The sequence below is a fragment of the Pinus tabuliformis genome, chromosome 2_1, assembly GCF_031772625.1.
Source record: "Pinus tabuliformis cultivar Carrire ecotype Pingquan chromosome 2_1, CPIR1, whole genome shotgun sequence".
Taxonomy (NCBI): domain Eukaryota; kingdom Viridiplantae; phylum Streptophyta; class Pinopsida; order Pinales; family Pinaceae; genus Pinus; species Pinus tabuliformis.
Window position 1 is genome coordinate 600,101,878 of NC_142299.1, and position 17,625 is coordinate 600,119,502.

Genomic DNA, 17,625 nt, shown 5'->3' on the forward strand with positions numbered 1-17,625 from the left:
GAAGCTTTATCGTGCTTCTTTTTTCTCCCTTTCTTTCTCTTCTTGCCCCTTGGTTGCTTCAGTTGTTTGCCCTTGTCGGCATTTACTTCCGAGGCCAGAAGTTCGTCTTTTGCATTTTGATATGAAATCTTACGGGCTTTCTTGGGCGTAGCCTTTGTCGATTTCACGTTTGTCGTGCCAACCACGCCATCGCTGGCGTGAGAGTCATTGTTTGATTTAGGAGGAGGAGGAATTGAGAATTCCGGTCTAGGGGCGTCAGGTATTTTGTCGTAGAGCGTGCCAGACTGAGTATAGACCAAGTGCAGATATTGTGCACGAGCGATGACTTGCTCTTCCGTTACGACTCCCCCCTTCGCCACATCTTCCGTTATGGCAGGAAGTAACGACTTGATAAACCATTCAGCTAATAGCTGATCGGGAACGTACATTTTTACCATCCTATGACGACATCGCCACTCATGTATATGATCAGATATATGAGTGGCCGTTGTCTGTTTGAAATTGGTTAGGAGTTCTGTTCCCGTTTCATACCTTATCGGTAATTGAAAATGGGTTAAGAAAGTCGTGGCTAAGGTACTGAAATTGTCGAACAAAGCTCTAGGCAATTCAATATACCATTTTGCCGCTGGACCCGTTAACGTCCTCTGAAAAAGGCGAAGTCTTATCGAATCATCATTCAGGGTGTTTGATGAACACCACAGATGAAATGTCATCACATGATTCGACGGATCTTCACCCGGATTTCCATTAAATTTAGGAATATCTGACGGAAGTTTATGCAGAATCGCTGGCCACCAAGGGGCATAAGCAATTGGATCATTCGTCAGTCGGTTTAGATCTGGTAGTTCTAGAGTTGCTACAAAGGGCAACTGTTGATTCAGGTTAGGCGAAACATACCCAGGATAAGATGGAATCGCCTGAGCAGTGGGTCTTTGCATACCAGCATAATGTATTTGATGCTGGCAACTTTGACAAGGTTGATGGGCATAACCATTATAGTATGGTTGTTGATAACCGCTTTGGAAATGCAGTTGCCCATTACTTACAAAGACTTGTTGCTCAGGTCCTTGATATGATTGCTGGAATTGCGGTTGTTGAGATTGAACCAGCCCTGGTTGTTGGACCATTTGCTGTTGTCCAATACTGGATGATTGACCAAGATGAGGAGTCATAGTACTTGTTTGAGCCTGAGCCGCTCCAGATAAGGAGGCACTAACCTGAGGTTGTGATTGAGTTGTCGAGACAAGAGGTTGTTGTATTGCAACATGAGAAACTTGGGGTTGACATACAACAGGTAGCGCTTGTACTTGCGACGCAATCACCATACCAGGTATAGTGGGAATATTCGACACAGGGTGGACCGGTTGCATTGAATATGCAACCCTTGGTTGCTGAGGCAGTATTGGTACCCAACCGCTGGATGTAATTCCAGTTGACCTGAACTTTGTTGTAAACTCCCATATGGTTGTTCTCCGGGAGGGAACAATGAAAAGGCATACTGCCCTCCATATGGTGGCAATCCAGTACTTAAAGCGCAGATTGGCCTTTGAAGACACATTGGATCAATTTGTTGAGTTTCAACATAAGAAATACCAGATGATAATCCGGATGAGGAAATAGGAACTAACCATGTCGTCGAAGCAGTCCCTGATGGTACTCCGGCTTGTTGTTGAGAACTTGCTGGGACAGATGGTATACCATCGAACATCGTTGGGGTAGCAGCAGGAGGCTCTGCCGCTACTGTGTCGGATGACACAGTCCTGGATGTCGACGGTTGTTCAGACATATCTGGTCTACCCAAAAGATTTTCTAGCGATTCTACAAGAACTTACGATGAAAAGAGACTAACTTCGAAGATCAACGAGGGAATGGTGATGATTATTCCGTTTAAAATAAATTTTAACGCCGCTTAGACACAACCTGCTTTTTCAATTTTAAAGAGTCGAGAAAAAACAAAAGATGACTCTAGTCGCCTTCGATGTTTTAACGAGCCCGAAGTGACAAATGCTCGGCTGGAATTTTTCGGTTATAGAGTCTGAAATAGGCCAAAAGGAACTGCTCTGGAGTTCTAGGTAGAGGGTGTGCCAAATTTTTCGCAAAACCGCAGAATACTTTTTAAGGTACGGGTGGTCAATCTTCCCGAATGCTGTGTTCAGTGCATTGCGATCAGTAGGGCGGCCGACACGGCTTCCTATGGATAAAGGTTTTATGCCTATAGGGGTCTCCAAATATATACTCGACGGTACGTGGGAGCACAATCCGTACTGGCGCTATCGTCCCTCAGAAGGAATCACCCACCATCAGCGAGATCGACAGTCACCAGGCTTTACGACGCCGGAACACGTCTCTAGCCTAGACCTCTATGTTGTGCGTTAAGATACAAAGCGTTGTTAAGTTCATTCAATTTATTTTAGGTTGATCTTTCTTAGAAGTTTGCCTTTTGAGGTTCACCACGAGATGTAGATACAACTCCTAAATGCAATCTAAAAGATGATAAGCAAATTTTATCTCTTTTTCAACAACGAAAATCCTAGCTACAAAGGGAAAAGAAAGACACCATCTTTTCTCAAAGAGCAATCAGCACACTCTAAATGCACTTTTCTTAAATCAAGCATGCAAACTATCAAGATGCAAATGCACAATGCAGGTGTTTGTTTTCCGCTCTCTTAATATTGATGCCTAAAAAGAAAGCTTTTTGTACAACTTTGAATTTGCTTTTAAATGACAAATACAAACAAGTTTACTTTTTCGAAATCAGAAAGGGTAGAAGAGAATACAACACTTTACGACTTTCGAAATGAACACTTGTTTCGACACTTAAAAGAGAAACTCAAACCAAAAGCAAAAGTAAACGTATAATCAACTGTCAATCAGCCAATGAACTCTCTCCTAAGATCAAAATCAACAGATCTGAATCAAGGGCTACAGGTTGACTATTTCACTCTTGCAAAGGAAAATTGTAAATGACGCCACAAACACATAAAAACACTCACAGTCTTTTTGTACAAAAGGAGGCGGAATTAAAGCAGAGAAAAGGAGTTTCAGATAGGTATACTGATTGATAACAGGCTGCAAAAAACAGAGATAAAACTGAGCTAAAAGAAACAGAGAACCACAACTGCACAAGGCAAAGACTGATCAGCGCACTCCCAACACAGAGGTTTTGACATTCAGCACAGGTAGCCTTCACGGGACCTGCGTTGAAATGCAGAACCTCTTCACAGAGTTTGCGCTGAAGCAGAAACGGGAGTTCTTCTCTGGGTTCTGGGTCACGGTTTGCTGATTAATCTACGGTTTCAGCCAAATAAAAGCAACAAGCAAGGTACAATCAAAGGGATGATTTGAAGGAGGGCTAAGATCTATCACAAAGGATCATCAAATCATTTGTGAGTCCATTGCTCAGATCATAGATGAATCCAGTGATTGGATCAAGGCAGCAGCTGTCTACTTTGCATCTGAAAATAGCAGATGCAGTTCGATTGCTGCTCTTGAGTCTATGAAACAAACAATGATAGAGACACAAATAAAATGACTAAACAGATCTCCCCAGTGGAGTCGCCAATTTTTTGTGGGGAAAAATGCCTATGCAGGACGATCCTATCCACCTAAGGTGTGACAGTGCCTTAGCAACAAACAGAAACAACTATTCTAGTATTCTTCCTTTATGAATTAAGAATGAAGAGAGATGGATGGACTAATCGGTGTCTTCCGTTTGTCCCTCGATCCGGTTTCTCTTCTCTTTGAGAGTTCCCAGCTACTTGCCTTCTCGCTCGCCCAGCTTCAACAGGTCCCTGCAAGATCACAAGAAGAGAACACTACACAAAGACATAGATTCATATTCATAACTAGTTCAGGATTAGAAATAAACTAAACATACTAATGCAATCATACATCAAAGATACATCAGTATATAGGAGAAACTAAGATAGCTTTATTGATGAATAACAAGGTTCAGGAGGAGATACAACCAAGAGGGCTCCAATCCAGCATCTCCTTCCCAGCAAATGAAATTCCTATCTTCACCTCCATTCAAAGCATTAAGCACCCAATGATTCCAATCTCAAACCAACAACAATTCTTTGCAATAACAAAATTCTAGCCTCCTGGATCTCATGGAGGAGAGATCCATATATAGATGTTTGGAGAGAGGATGAGTCAGCTTGAGATCTGACTAGTGTCCTCTCCCTTTGTCAGTTCTTTCTTCCACTTGGAGACTAAGAGCCTCTTACTCATCACTTAGTCGAACTCATCAAGGCAAGTGTCATGGAGGAAGATTCTGGAAGCTTCCACAGTCTTTACACCTCGCACAAAGGACCCTGCCATTTGTCATTTCCCGCTCAACGCACCCTGGTAGTGCTTCCACCTGCGTTGCAATGCAACCAGCCAGTGTAGCCTCTGCATTTCAATGCAGGCAGCTAGTGGAGCCTCTGAATTGATCCTGAATTGACTTGTTTTTGAGCAGTTTCTGGTGGAGAACTTCTTTGAATTGTTGTGGTTTGTTAGCCTTGTTCCTCTAGGGGTAGGAACAACATGTTTAGGGACTTTGGATCCCTTGGATTATGGACATTTCATGCTTATAGCTGTAAGGCACAAAAATGTCTATAACGCACATACTACATCTGGTTGGATTTGGACTCGGAGGGCTAAGGAACCAGTGGAGGTTTCCTGGGCTATGGATTTATTTCCTAGTTGGCAGGGAGGTAAATCCAGTTGGGTCAATCAAGAGGAGCGTTCAACAAGAGTCGCAGGTCAAAGGCATCTCCACCAGTGACCAATACAGGTATTCTTCTATAGATTACTCATGTAAATTTATTAAAATGAAATGTTCACCATAAGTTATAAAGATTAGAATGTAAATGGTAAAATTTTATTTGTTTAAAAGTCTTGTAAGTAAGTAAACTATTGCCTCTTATTACATTTAAATTCATAAAAAATAGATATGTTAGTAGACCCTAGGATAGGGCTCTTACATTTACTATTGTTTTTTTGGACTTTTCTGTGTTGGAATTTAGCAAAAAAAAAATTGAGGTGAAATTTTGATTTGTTATTTAAATTAATTTTTTTACTGTATATGAATTTAGCACTCTAAAAAATTCTTAGAGCACTTCGATTAAGGGTTATCCATAAAACTTGTGATTTCAATAATTTTTTGCCAGATTAAAATAAAACCGGAAAAATCTATCTGATAAACTTCCAAACAATCTTACAAAAAACAACCAAAACAAATACATCACAATCTTAGAAACATCTTCACCATTAAATGAAATATTGGAAGCAACTTCTCCATAGATATTTTACTTTTCATTAAACATGGTATTGAAAGCAGCACCTCCATTAGAAGATATATAGCATGCATAAATATTTTACTTTTCATTTGGTATAGCAAATACTTTTCATTTGGTATAGAAAAAGACTTTTATAATGAAGTATAAATATTTTATTTTTCAATTTTAACATTGTGAATAGCAAAACCAATTTTACTAGAATTGTCTAATTTCAAATTTGGGGAAGAAAACAAATTAAGGGAGTGAAGAATTTCATAATTGTTTATCACATGGAATTTTTCTAAATAACTTGTCTAATGGATCAAGGAAGGATAATAATCTCAAACTATGTTGAGGGGGCTTTATTCAAAGTATTCCTTAAAGATTTAATAATAAATTGATTAATTAAAAGATGAAAAGGTTTTAAGTAGAAAATAATTCAAAGTAATCATTAAGCACTTAATAATAAATAAATTAAAAGATAAGGTCAAAAGATTTCATTGTTAAAGCTTAAATATTAAATTAATCAAGATAGTTAATGAAGGATTAAAATAATAATTGAAAAATAAATAATAAAGAAACAAGTCAAAAGATTGAAAAAAAAATAAAGAAAATTAAATAAAAAAAGAAGAAGAAGGAATTAAATAGTTAAAAGGGACCAAGAGGAAAGGAGAAAGGTGGTAACAAGGCTAGGGGACCTAGAGAATTTAAGGTACTTGATTATATATAAATAAAAAGTGGGGAAATCAATAAGGGGTATGGACAATTATTGCAGATGGAAAATGAACAAGTTAGGAGAGAGAGCAAAAATAGATGTATATGAAGGATCTGAAATAATAACAAAGGAAAGAGCTAAAAAAAGCAATGAAAGAAAATGAAGAATAATAAAAAGAGTAGGGGAAAGAGGTGATGGGGAAGGAAAATTCTATTAAGGAGCAAGTTGATGGATTACAAGTTTTCAAGATTGGCTTAGCTTATAGTTGTTAGGTATGTGTTATATTCTTTGCATGACTAGTGTCAAGTGTTGTTACGATGCATTGGGTGCAGTAGGGGGAAGGGGGGAGGTGCATCGTAGGTGGGCGGTGCTGAAAATTGTAACTAGGTTCAATCTTCATAATTATTTTTGTACTTGTATCAATGTACATTTCATGAAAAAGCAAAAGGAAGAAAAATAAAAATTATTAATTTATTTTCTTCTAGTCAAGCATGTTCGTCATGCTTCTAGGGTTTATTTGAGTCAAAGAAAAATTTCATGTGTCAAAGTCCAATTTGGACATTTTGTAACAAGAGAAAAATATTATTTTTGAGTCTAGAAAAGTCTTTTTGACCCCCAAGGCCAAGTCGGCCCTGCAAAGAAGAAGTTGGCCTAAGAGAGGCCTAATTTGACCACATGGATGGCCACATAAAGTAAGAGACTTCGTCCTCATTTTCACACTTGACAAACAAGTTCGATCTCTGAGCAAGAGAAGAAGAAAATAAGTGTGAAGGCCGAGGGAGAGAGATAAATTCAAGGAAGGAAGGAAAATTTTGATTTTTTACTTGTTTCTTCCCACACGTGCAAGTTCCTTGGGTAACTATACGAACTGCAGGACCAAAAATTGCATGGTCAAATTTTAGATCTGATTTGTAAGGCCAAAATTTTGATTTGGACCAAATTTGGTGAAGTTTGACTACCATTGACTTTGTGGACTTTAACTTTCTTGAGGAAGGTTTTGTTGAAGAGTTTACTTGGTGCCTAAGGAGGTCTTGGTCTTGGTCCTTGGGTCTTGGATGTCTCACTTTGATTTGATTATATAAGAAGAGAATAATTTTTATTGGGTTTTCCCCTTGGAGGGTTTTTTCCTTAGATTGGGGCCTATATCTTTTGTTCTTTGTATTCTTGTGATCTTCATGCATTTTTGGGTAATTGCGTGCTGAAAAAGATATAATAAATTAATAAAAGGCTAGAAAAATCTCACAAGTAATTATCAAGTAAAAGAACCAACACTAATCTACAACTAAATTGATTTCTCAACATGGAATCAAAGCTAAGGTGAAGGAAGGAAGTCATAAGATCACATCTTTGTTAGAATTCTTGTTGGGAACTCTTGTTGGAAGACATTCTTAAAGCAATTATCTATTCTCTCTCTCCCTCTTCAATGGCATTCTATATGAAGAAAAGTCTCAAGACTCTTAGGAGTCTCTTTGAAACTATCAAAGGTTGCATCATCAAGTGCATCTCCAATCTATCTAAAGAAGTCATTGATGAAAGTCTATTTTTTGCTCTCGGGTACTTTTGAAGATGATATTATATGGGTAATCGACAGTGGAGCCTCAAGATATATTACAGGGGAATGTGGACAACTCCAAACTCTATCAAAAGAAATCTCTTCTCATTCAATTGAATTTGGAGACAAGATGAGCTACTTAGTCAAAATAATTGGATGTACTTCTTTCGAGCTAGAAAACAATGGAAGCATTCATCTCAAAAATATACTTTATGTTCCAGGTTTGAAGAAAAACTTGCTTTCTATTTCTTGTCTAAAAGATAAGGGTTATAGGGTTGATTTTGGTGATGGAAAAGTTATTGTATGGGGTAACGGATCTAGTATTGAAAATGATAAGACTATTTAGGTTCATGAGGGGAGGTTGTATAGACTTCTAACACCTCTTCCTCAAGCTCTAGTACATCTAGATATTAGCCCTTGTGAACTATGGCATAGAAGGTATGGCCACCTTCAATATAAAATATTGCCATCATTGAATCATATGATTATTTGTATTATCGAACTAAAGGAAGAGAATGGAGGAGTTTGTAAGGGGTGTGCTCTAGGATAGAATGTGAAGACACCTTTTCAAATTAGCGATACAAGATCCAAGGAGATATTGGCTCTCATACATTTAGATGTTTGTGGACCCATGGTAGAAAAACCTCTTGGAGGTCATCCATATTATGTGACATTCATTGATGATCACTCTACAAAGACATGGATATATCTTCTCAAGTCTAAAAGATGAAGTATTTGAGAAATTTGAATATTTTAAGGCTAAGGTGGAAAATCTAATAGAGGAAGCTCGAAAAATCCTAAGATTTGATAATGGTGGAGAATATGCCTCTAAGGAACTTCTAGGTTTTTGCAAAGAAGCATGAATTAAGAGGGAGCTAATTGTTCCCTAAAATTCTCAATAGAATGGTGTGGTTGAAAAGAAGAACCAATCAATTGAATAATGTGTACATCCATGCTACATGACTAAGACCTACCTAGTTTTTATGGGGAGAAGCATATGTTATAGTAGTTTATATACAAAATTGAAGCCTTCATAGAATTCTTAACGATATGACTCTAGAAGAAGCATTTACAAGAAAAAAGTAAAGTGTTGATCATCTCCAAATATTTGGATGTCCCATATACATTTACATTACCAAGGACAAAAATAAGAAATTGGATCCTACAAGCACAAAGGGAATCTTTGTTGGATATAGTAATTCATCAAAAGCAGATAAAGCCTACATCAAGGAAGATCATCATATTGAAGTAATTAGAGATGTCATCTTCGATGAGAATATTTCATACAAGAAGTCTTAAGACATTCCTATTGACTTTGATGAAGAAGAAGTACTCATCTTTGAAGAAATATCAGGGCATGCCAATAATTAAGAACCTACAACCAATCATGAAGATGTTGAAGGACCATTTGTGATCTAGGTGGATACTGGTGGCCACTCACTTATTCCACTTGGACCACCACCATTGTTTCTTTCGGTTTCCTTAATTGTAGCAAAATTTACTATTTTTGGCAGTGTTTCAGGTCTTGAACTTCTGGAGCTGTTTTGAGGCCCTAAATGACGTTTTTTAAGAAAACGGGAAAACCCACATCCTGCAACATAGGTTTCTAGTTGTAAGTTATATTCCTCGGATAGATATTTCTAATGAAGTATCACATGTGTCAAACATATATTGTATGCCAAAATTATGACACCACGAAGTTGATGTACCAATTTACCCCAACAGGGCCCACATACTTTTGGTGCTTCATATCCTAGGGTTAGATTTTTGGATGTTTAGGGTTTTCCATTGTTTCTCAATAATAAATAGGTCTTTGAGCCTCATCATAGCATAATTCATAAGGCGTGTATCCACTACATATCTTCTTAAAGATAAGCTACCATTGTCTGAGCTAGTTTATTTCCTTTATGCATGTAAACAATTTTTAGTACTTTGTTAGTAATGAATTGAAGCTCTCTTTTCACTATATCTCAATGTTTTTGTTCATATATGTATTTCATTTCATTCTTGGATAAATATCGATCAGTGGTATCAGAGCGGTCTTCTCTTTCTTTGTTTTTTTGTGCATGTCCGCAACGAGGTCAGAGTATAAGGAGTTGGGACTTGAATTGGTTGAACCCTTGAAAGATTGTTCTTGATGACACTGACAGTCACCCATGGGGAAAGTAAAGAAATATGAGGGAGTAGGAGATCCTATCAAATTGTTACTCAAATAATCCCTCTAGTGACAAAGAAACGAGATGATGGATAACTTTTCCCAGATCCTTCAACGAAGGCCAACAGGTGATGCATCTTCATCCAACAGTCACTTCGAAGGCGTTTCCCCCTTCAAGGTACAAGTTAACTTTGACATCTCTATATTTGAAGGTCAAATAGACATAAATGTTGTAGATAAATTGTTAAATCTACTGGAAGGATATTTTTCGGTTCATGATTTTTTTGATAGGGAAAATATTAATTTTCCTCTCATCAAATTCGCCCCCCATGTCAAGGACTGGTGGGAAACCTACTATGAGTAGAATGATCAAAGTGAACCCTTGTTGTTTTCAACCATACCCACTTGGAATTTCTTCTGAGACACTGCCAAGGAACAATATTACCCATCAGGAGCTATGAAGATAAGTACATAAAATGGACTATGTTGTGGCAGGGAAGGGACCAAGACATGCCAGAGTTCACAAAATTTTTCATGCCCTTCTCACAATGTTGGGTATCAAGGATTATGAGCAGAATTTGGTACTCAAGTACCATGATTTTCTACACAAATGCATCTAACACAAGATGGAGTTCTTGGACATCTCCTCACTCGACACTGCATATTGATCCATTGTCAAGATTGAGTAGAAATTCAAAAAGAACGAGCAAGACTTTGGATCTATGAATCTGAAACAAGGAAAAGGCACCCCTGATCACAAAACAAAGGGAAAATCCAAGGTGGAGTGACCCAGAACAACCCATCAAAGTCACAAGCAAAGAATAAAAACACAAAGACGAAGAATGAAACAGGCAAGGGCTGTGAGTTCCACAAGAGCCCCACTCATAACACAAGTGAGTGTCATGCAAAACTATCACTAATGGTTGATCTGAATGCTTTAAAGTTAGATGCATGTTCCGACTTTGATTCAGAACCCAACAAGGGGAATGACAAAGGGAAGAAGATTATTGAAGCAGAGCCTAGTGCCACTTTTGCCACCACTAAGGTCCAAAAGATTGAGCTCGAAGATCCAGAGGAGGGGGAGCGTCTCTTCCACTCACAAATGTGGGTGAAAGGTTCTCCCTTGTAGTTCATTTTTGATAGCAGGACCCAAAAGAACCTCATTTTAGTAGAGGTCGTGAATCAGTTGGGCCTACCAACCACACCACACCCACAGTCGTACACTGTCAAGTGGCTTCACCAAGGGCGAGATCTTCGCATCAGCTGATAGTGTTGCCTTCCCTATAGCATCAAGACGTTCAAGGATGAGGTACTGTGTTATTGAGAAATGGAAACAAGAAATTCCAGTTTAATTTTTCCTTGAATTAAATTGTGAATTAAAATAGAATTGTTTTCTCATAGCAATTTCAAAATAATTAATTACATTTAATTAACTTAATTAATTTAGGAAATTCGAATTGGAAGTCTTTTAGAAGACATGTATAAGTTCTCCCTAACTTATAGGAGTTCAAGATGAGTTATGAATGAGTTGTAATTAGTTAACTCAGTTTATTGAGTTAATTCTAGTTAAATTAGTTCCAATCAGTTTTAGGAACTAATAGTGAGAAAACAGTCAGTTGGGACACTAGTGACCTAATTAGTCTATTCTAGTTAACTAAAGATTCCACCATCAAAAACTCATGCATGTTGATTATGAGAAAGACCCAATTGAGACTAGAGTGTAGGGATAGTGTACTATTTTTTTTATATTTTTCTGATTTGCACTGATAGTGCATGCAATCAGGAACTGATCCTTGAGGGATTGCACTATTTTAAAGGCTTTATTTCCCATTAAATACGATCTATTCTCCATAGGAATTACACATTGGAATAGATACTTGGAGAGCTTGTGAATTGGCTAAGATTTGGCCTTGAGTTTGCTTATGAGTTGGAGATTGAATTCGTTGAGTGTTGGGATTGTTCTAGAGTGAACAAGAATTGTAATTTCATCTTGATTTTTCGGATTAATACGAAATAGATAGTGGGGTTTTGAGCTGTGGCTTTCCCCGAATATTTATTGTGTTATGTTCCTTTGATTCTCTTCCTCTATTGATTATTGTTTGCTTGATGTTTATGGGCTTCCGTTGTAAATAGTAGAATTAGATTCTTGTCTCTTTCTTTAGCAAATTGCATTAGCTTGTGAATCTACAAGATTGTCTACATGGTATCAGAGCAAGATTGTTTTTTGGGCTAAGAGTTTTAGAAACTTTATGAGAATTAATGTGCAAAATTTTCAGAAACAAATAGCAGATTTGAATTCCTTGGGAAAAGATACCCAAATTCAGAAAAAACATCGGCCGAATTGGATTTTGGATGAGGGAGATATCGCTTATTTAAAATCAGATCTCTAGAGGAGATTTCAAAGTTTTGAGTTTTTGGGTTACAGGTGAAAGTCGAATTTGCATACATACTTCAGGATCAATAGATGACATTCCATGGATTAAGGCTTGAGTATGTTTTGGAAGGCTCAAATTTTATAGTCTGGAGGGATAGGATGGAGGCTGTACTAGAAGATAATGGCTTGAAGGAATTCATTGATTAAGAAGTCCCCAAGACAACAACTGCAGATGCACAGAACTTGGCTAAATGGAAGAAGTGTGTGGCGAAGGAAAGGCAGATAATACTTGAGGGAATTCGACACCACATTGTCTCGAGTCTCCATGGCAAGGAAACTCTGCATGCTATATGGAAAACATTGATGGATTTGTATCAGAATAATAGTGATCAAAGGAAGTTGGCACTGAAGGATAAACTTCGTAAAATCAATATGGAGAAAGGCGAGACGATTCCAAAGTACTTGACCAAGTTGACTCAATGTTAGGATGAACTTGGAAGTGCTGGAATCACAGATGTCGAGGAGGATATGGTGAGCCTTGCTCTTCTTGGACTCCCAAAGAGTTGGCATAGTTATCAGGATTCTGTCAATGGTCGGGAGAAGTTGCCCGTTTGGGAACAACTATGGTCACATTTGATGCAGGATGAGATCAGAAGGAACACCAGGGATGGCTCTTCATCAAAGACTGATGATGAAGAGAATTGTGCCTTAGCATTTAAGGAAACGAAGGGGAAAGGTAAAATTTCTCGTTCCAAATTCGATTCTTATCATGGAGGTAAGAAGAAGGACATGACGAAAGTTAAATGCTTTCATTGTCACAAGATGGGTCACTTTGCTACAAATTGTCCATTGAAGAAGTCCAAGGAGAATTCCTCAGGAGGAGCGTGAGTGAGGCTTTTGCCTCCCAATTCGAATTGGACTTTTCCCTCATTACATGCATGGTGTCTTTAATGATGGGGAGTGTCTGGTACTTAGACAGTGGAGCTTCTTTCCACATGACTGGCAACAAAGAGCTATTCAATGAACTGGAGGAGAAAGGTCTCAAGATGCATATCAAGATGGGTGATGATGGTAAGTATAGTGTTACTGGTGTTGGCACTATTAATTTTCAAAGGTAGCATGCGGCTCCACTCACCTTAAAGAATGTTATGCATGGATTGACGAAGAACTTGGTGTCTATTTCCATGCTTGAGGATAGAGGCTATGATGTGATCTTTTCGAAAGGAAATGGGTTCCTTCGACACATAGTGTTGGCTTGTTGGGGCCTAACCCAGGTTCAGATTTAATTAGCCAAATAAATCTCGGTACTATTGGCCCTTTCGGCAATATTCTGCAAAGCGCGGACTGAGGTCTCACCCAAAGTAGTATGGGACGGTTCTAGAACCAGGTTTTCACACCCTGGAGATGTCTGATGAGTTCGACTGGTCCGCGGTTTGTCCCTGCGCGCAGGTTGCTTTACACACTTTCTCGTTCCTCATGGCCTGGTATACTATCTTCGCGTAGCCCTACCCAGGGGTTGTGTCGCACTCTACGTTATTTACCTGAGATCTTATTTATCCTTCAATGTTAGTTAAGCACCTTCGCCTACTTACTGTCTTAAGTTATATTTTAACAATACAAAACATTCATACAGGTGCGCGTAGTAAATAAATACTATATTTGTGAATTATATCAATCATGCATTAACCCAAGAACATATACATATAATTATAACCAAACTTCTCTTTATTGATTTTCCTTTGGTTATAGACTCGACCTGCCCTGTGCACTTAGCTGGAGGGGTCCGCGCACTCAGCTGTGGACTACTAGGCCTCTGCGCACTCAGCTAGAGAGCCTTCTCCTACTCTACGACCCACAGACACACTCTACACTTTGACTCAACCACTTAAACTTCTCATGCTCAACTATCTCTTTTTTCCACTTAGAGCCTCGCTCTATTTATACAATCCCATGGTCTGCAGACCATGGCTAGGTATATCCAGTCAACATTACATTACAAAATTAGGGTGGACAACCCTGTGACTCTATCATACTTTCATGCCCTGTGCCCGCAATTCGCAGAGATTTTACAACAAGATTTGGTCAAAACTTGGGCTATAAATCCCAAAACATGTCTTGGGGGGATTCCATGCCCAAAAGGCCCCTAACACAAACATCGTGACTCACCCTCGAGTCACTCTGTCGGTGCGACAATCTTTGCATGGAGTCCCTCCGACTATTCTCGAACTACAGCAAGGTCAGCAACGCACTGAGCTGTTGCTTACTGGATCTACTGCATATGCTGTTCCGAGACCTCTTTGTCGGGAGTTCTTCTCTGCATCACTACGTGCATCCCTTTCATGCGTGCGAGCTTGCCTTCGATTTCTGCTGTGATGGTGAAGACCTCGTGGATCCAAGGCTGAACGTGCGCCTTCAGGACTGCTTCCTTATGTCGTGTTGCATCCACCTACTCCTTCAGCGCTTTAGCCTGCTGCATTCGCGCAAGCCTCTGAGTGACGACTACCATCTGCGTAGTTCCTCAGACACTGTCATACTGTTGTTGGAGTTCTCGTGCGCCTCTATCTCTAAGCACTAGATGTTGGGGTCTTGTTGCAGATTTGAGAGGACCTCAAGTGATTCTTCCAACATACAGGTGCAGTCTTTCACTGCACCTCCAGTCTCATCCAGTCCTGCTGTGATAGCACTACCACGTTGTTCTCTGACTTCCCGAGGGGTGGATGGCTATGCCTTCAACTGTAGCTCAACGATATGAAGGTTCAGCTCCAACTGAACCTTTTTCATTTCTTCCCTTGCCTCACGAACCCTTGCTGCTAACCTGTGGATTTTCACCTCTACTGGCATGTCTGCTGGGATGGCTAGCTCTGGGACACTTTGGCAAGCATTGTCTATCGTCTATACCAAGTGTTGATTCTATGACACCACTTTGTCACACTGCAAGCTTAGTTGTTCCATATTTATTTTCTACTCACTAAGGACTTGTAGTGCACGGCTCTCCCTAGCTCGCAGCTCTGCAGTTATGCCATCCTGCAACACATATAGGGTCTCTTGCGGGAGTGCAGCTAGATTGATACCGAGACCTTTCAGTGCACTAACTGAAGGCCTGTCAGCCCTGTTTGATGTCACTAGTGCCCCTTCTGGTAGCACTATGTTGTTCATCATCTACATGTGTAACATCTATTCCACTGCTGTTGAGTCGACTGCGAGGCTAGTCGAAAAGGTACCAACCTAAGGAGGGCGCGCCTGTAATTCTTGCAATTGTGCTCTGAGGGCCCCCAACACAATCTAGTTCTCTTGCATGAAATCTTGGAGAGCCTCATTGGTGACATCGTGCACTGCCTCGCCGATGTCGAGCAAATCACCCTCGGTTAGGGTGATCGTGTCAAGAGACAATCTCGATGCCTTGACCTTCTTACGTGACCCTGCCCACTCTACTGGGTGCTAGTGCTTCAGCTACGTTGACGCGATTTGTGGGTCCTTGCCTCCTTCTTCTATCTCTGCTTCCTCTAGTTCCTACCCTTGTGTCATGTGGCCCTCGCTTACCTTCGCAACTGCCTCCTATGCTACTGCGGCCTTCTCCTGCTCAACTACTTTTTGTGCCACGTCCCTTGCCGCTCGCACCTCTACTTCTGCTACTTCCTTCCTTCGCTTTTCGATCAACTGTGCGATGCGCATCTTGGCCTCATCTTTCTTTCTTTTTTGCCGCCTACTGCTCGATCTCTGCGATGTATAGGGCACGCCACTCTAGTGGCCATGCCTCTAGTACATTAAAAATGACATCATCTGTGGCTACGAAGGGTAGCTTTATCCACTGCTTGATCAAGTCCTTGCGCCCCCTGATGTAAATGTTATGCATGTCCGCTTTGAATTCTAAAAAACTCTGCAGACTGTTGTAGACAGTGGGCGATAACCGTGGCTTGCGATTAATCCCCATTCTGAGGTTCATTTCCATGAACACCCAAAAGATTTTATTGTCACGGATCCTCTTAGCATCCTTTGTTGCCCAAAGCGAAGCGTACTTCACGGCCTTCGATAAATCCCTATCAATTATGGGGAATTGACTATCCTCCGGCAATTCCCCAACCACGAGCACTATGGACAGCAGAAGCCATGCATAGTGGAACGTTTTGCCCTGTTCTTGAGCTTCGCAACAATTTTCTAAAAACTCCTTGCAGAGGAACTCAGACCAATTAAACTGGACCCCCTCCATACACTACTCAGCTAGTGCTACCACTGGCGTAGGTACTTCGTCCACACGACACTTGCGCATGACATTTCTTTCCAGGGTTTGGGTCACCACATGCACTGCTTTCTCCTTGATGTTGGAGATGGCGTAGCCCCTTTTCTTCTTTTCCAACTTGTACTTTTTCTTCATGGCCTCCGTGATGGCCAAGTCACTGCCCTTCCTTTCTGATATGTCCGCGGGGTCCTCTGCTTTACATGGAAGCCAGGAGATGCAGTGAATCAAGTCTGTCATGATGGGGATGGGCTCCTCCAGCCACAAACATTGATCATGCACTAGGAAGAGAAGCTGCCTGATGATGAAAATGGTTATTGGGGCACGGTGGAAGTGCGATCAAGTTCAGTAGCCCAACCTTTTCCACTCTGCGCAACCACTTCCGCAGCTCTAATTCTGTCACCCCCACCGTGATGTTCTGCTTGGGCTTCATGAGGTTCCTTGTCTCAAGGTGAGGGAACTTCTCTTGGTTAGTGAGGTCCCAATCTTTGAATTTTAGGCTCGGCACACGTCCCAAGTGCGTGCTCTCAAACATAATGTTGTCTGGGAGGAGCGGGGCCTGGAGCAAGCTCTTGGTCTCATCTAGGTCCTTGGGCACTTTCGTCTTCCCTTTTCGCGGGGGGACATATGCAGGCAATTTTGTTGCGGGGTGCGCTGGCTGAGCATCCTCCTTTATGCCTTCATCCTCATCCTCTGCAATGATAAGATCCTCCAGATCTTCTTCTTCTTCATCCGTTTCTATGGTGACAACTTTCCCCTTCTCCTCCATTAATATCTTGGTGCGCATCGAGTTTTGGGAGGACATACGTATGGGAACCATTTCTTGTTTGTCCTTCTTGGGTCTTAGCTTGCGTGGTGATTTTGGGATTTCTGCCACAATCCTGGCACCTTCTGGAGCATCTCCCACAGCCAGGGCCTGCATGGCCTCTCCAACAATCATTTTAGTTAGCTCCATAACATCCTCAGCTATTGCCATCGTATTCATTTGGAAATCTAGCACTCACGAACTCAGAGGCTCAATCAATGCTCGGCTCACAATAATCAGGGCTCTACTCAATCACTCAATTCACAAATGACCAAGTGTTGTTAGCTGGGTAGCCCTTTGTATTTTATAGCACTTTTTGCATTTGAATTCGATCGTTCCCCCCAAATCCAGTTCATTAATGCTCCCTTGGCGACAGATCTTTCCAAATCTTGCCCATAAATCGCATCTTAAATTCATGTCGCCCACTCCATTTGGCCTCAAGTCAAGCATCCCATCGTGGATAGTGACTTCAATGGTCACTTTCTGGCCAACCTATGTGGTAGCGCAGCCCCTAGTGCGTAGTCGC

The 17,625-nt window shown here is 40.5% G+C and overlaps 1 pseudogene; it reads right to left on the minus strand.

Moving 5' to 3' along the window:
- Positions 1 to 17,270, minus strand: part of LOC149201891 (putative copper-transporting ATPase HMA5 pseudogene) — a 69,768-nt pseudogene extending 52,498 nt beyond the window's left edge.
- Between the last annotated feature and the right edge of the window lie 355 nt (positions 17,271 to 17,625).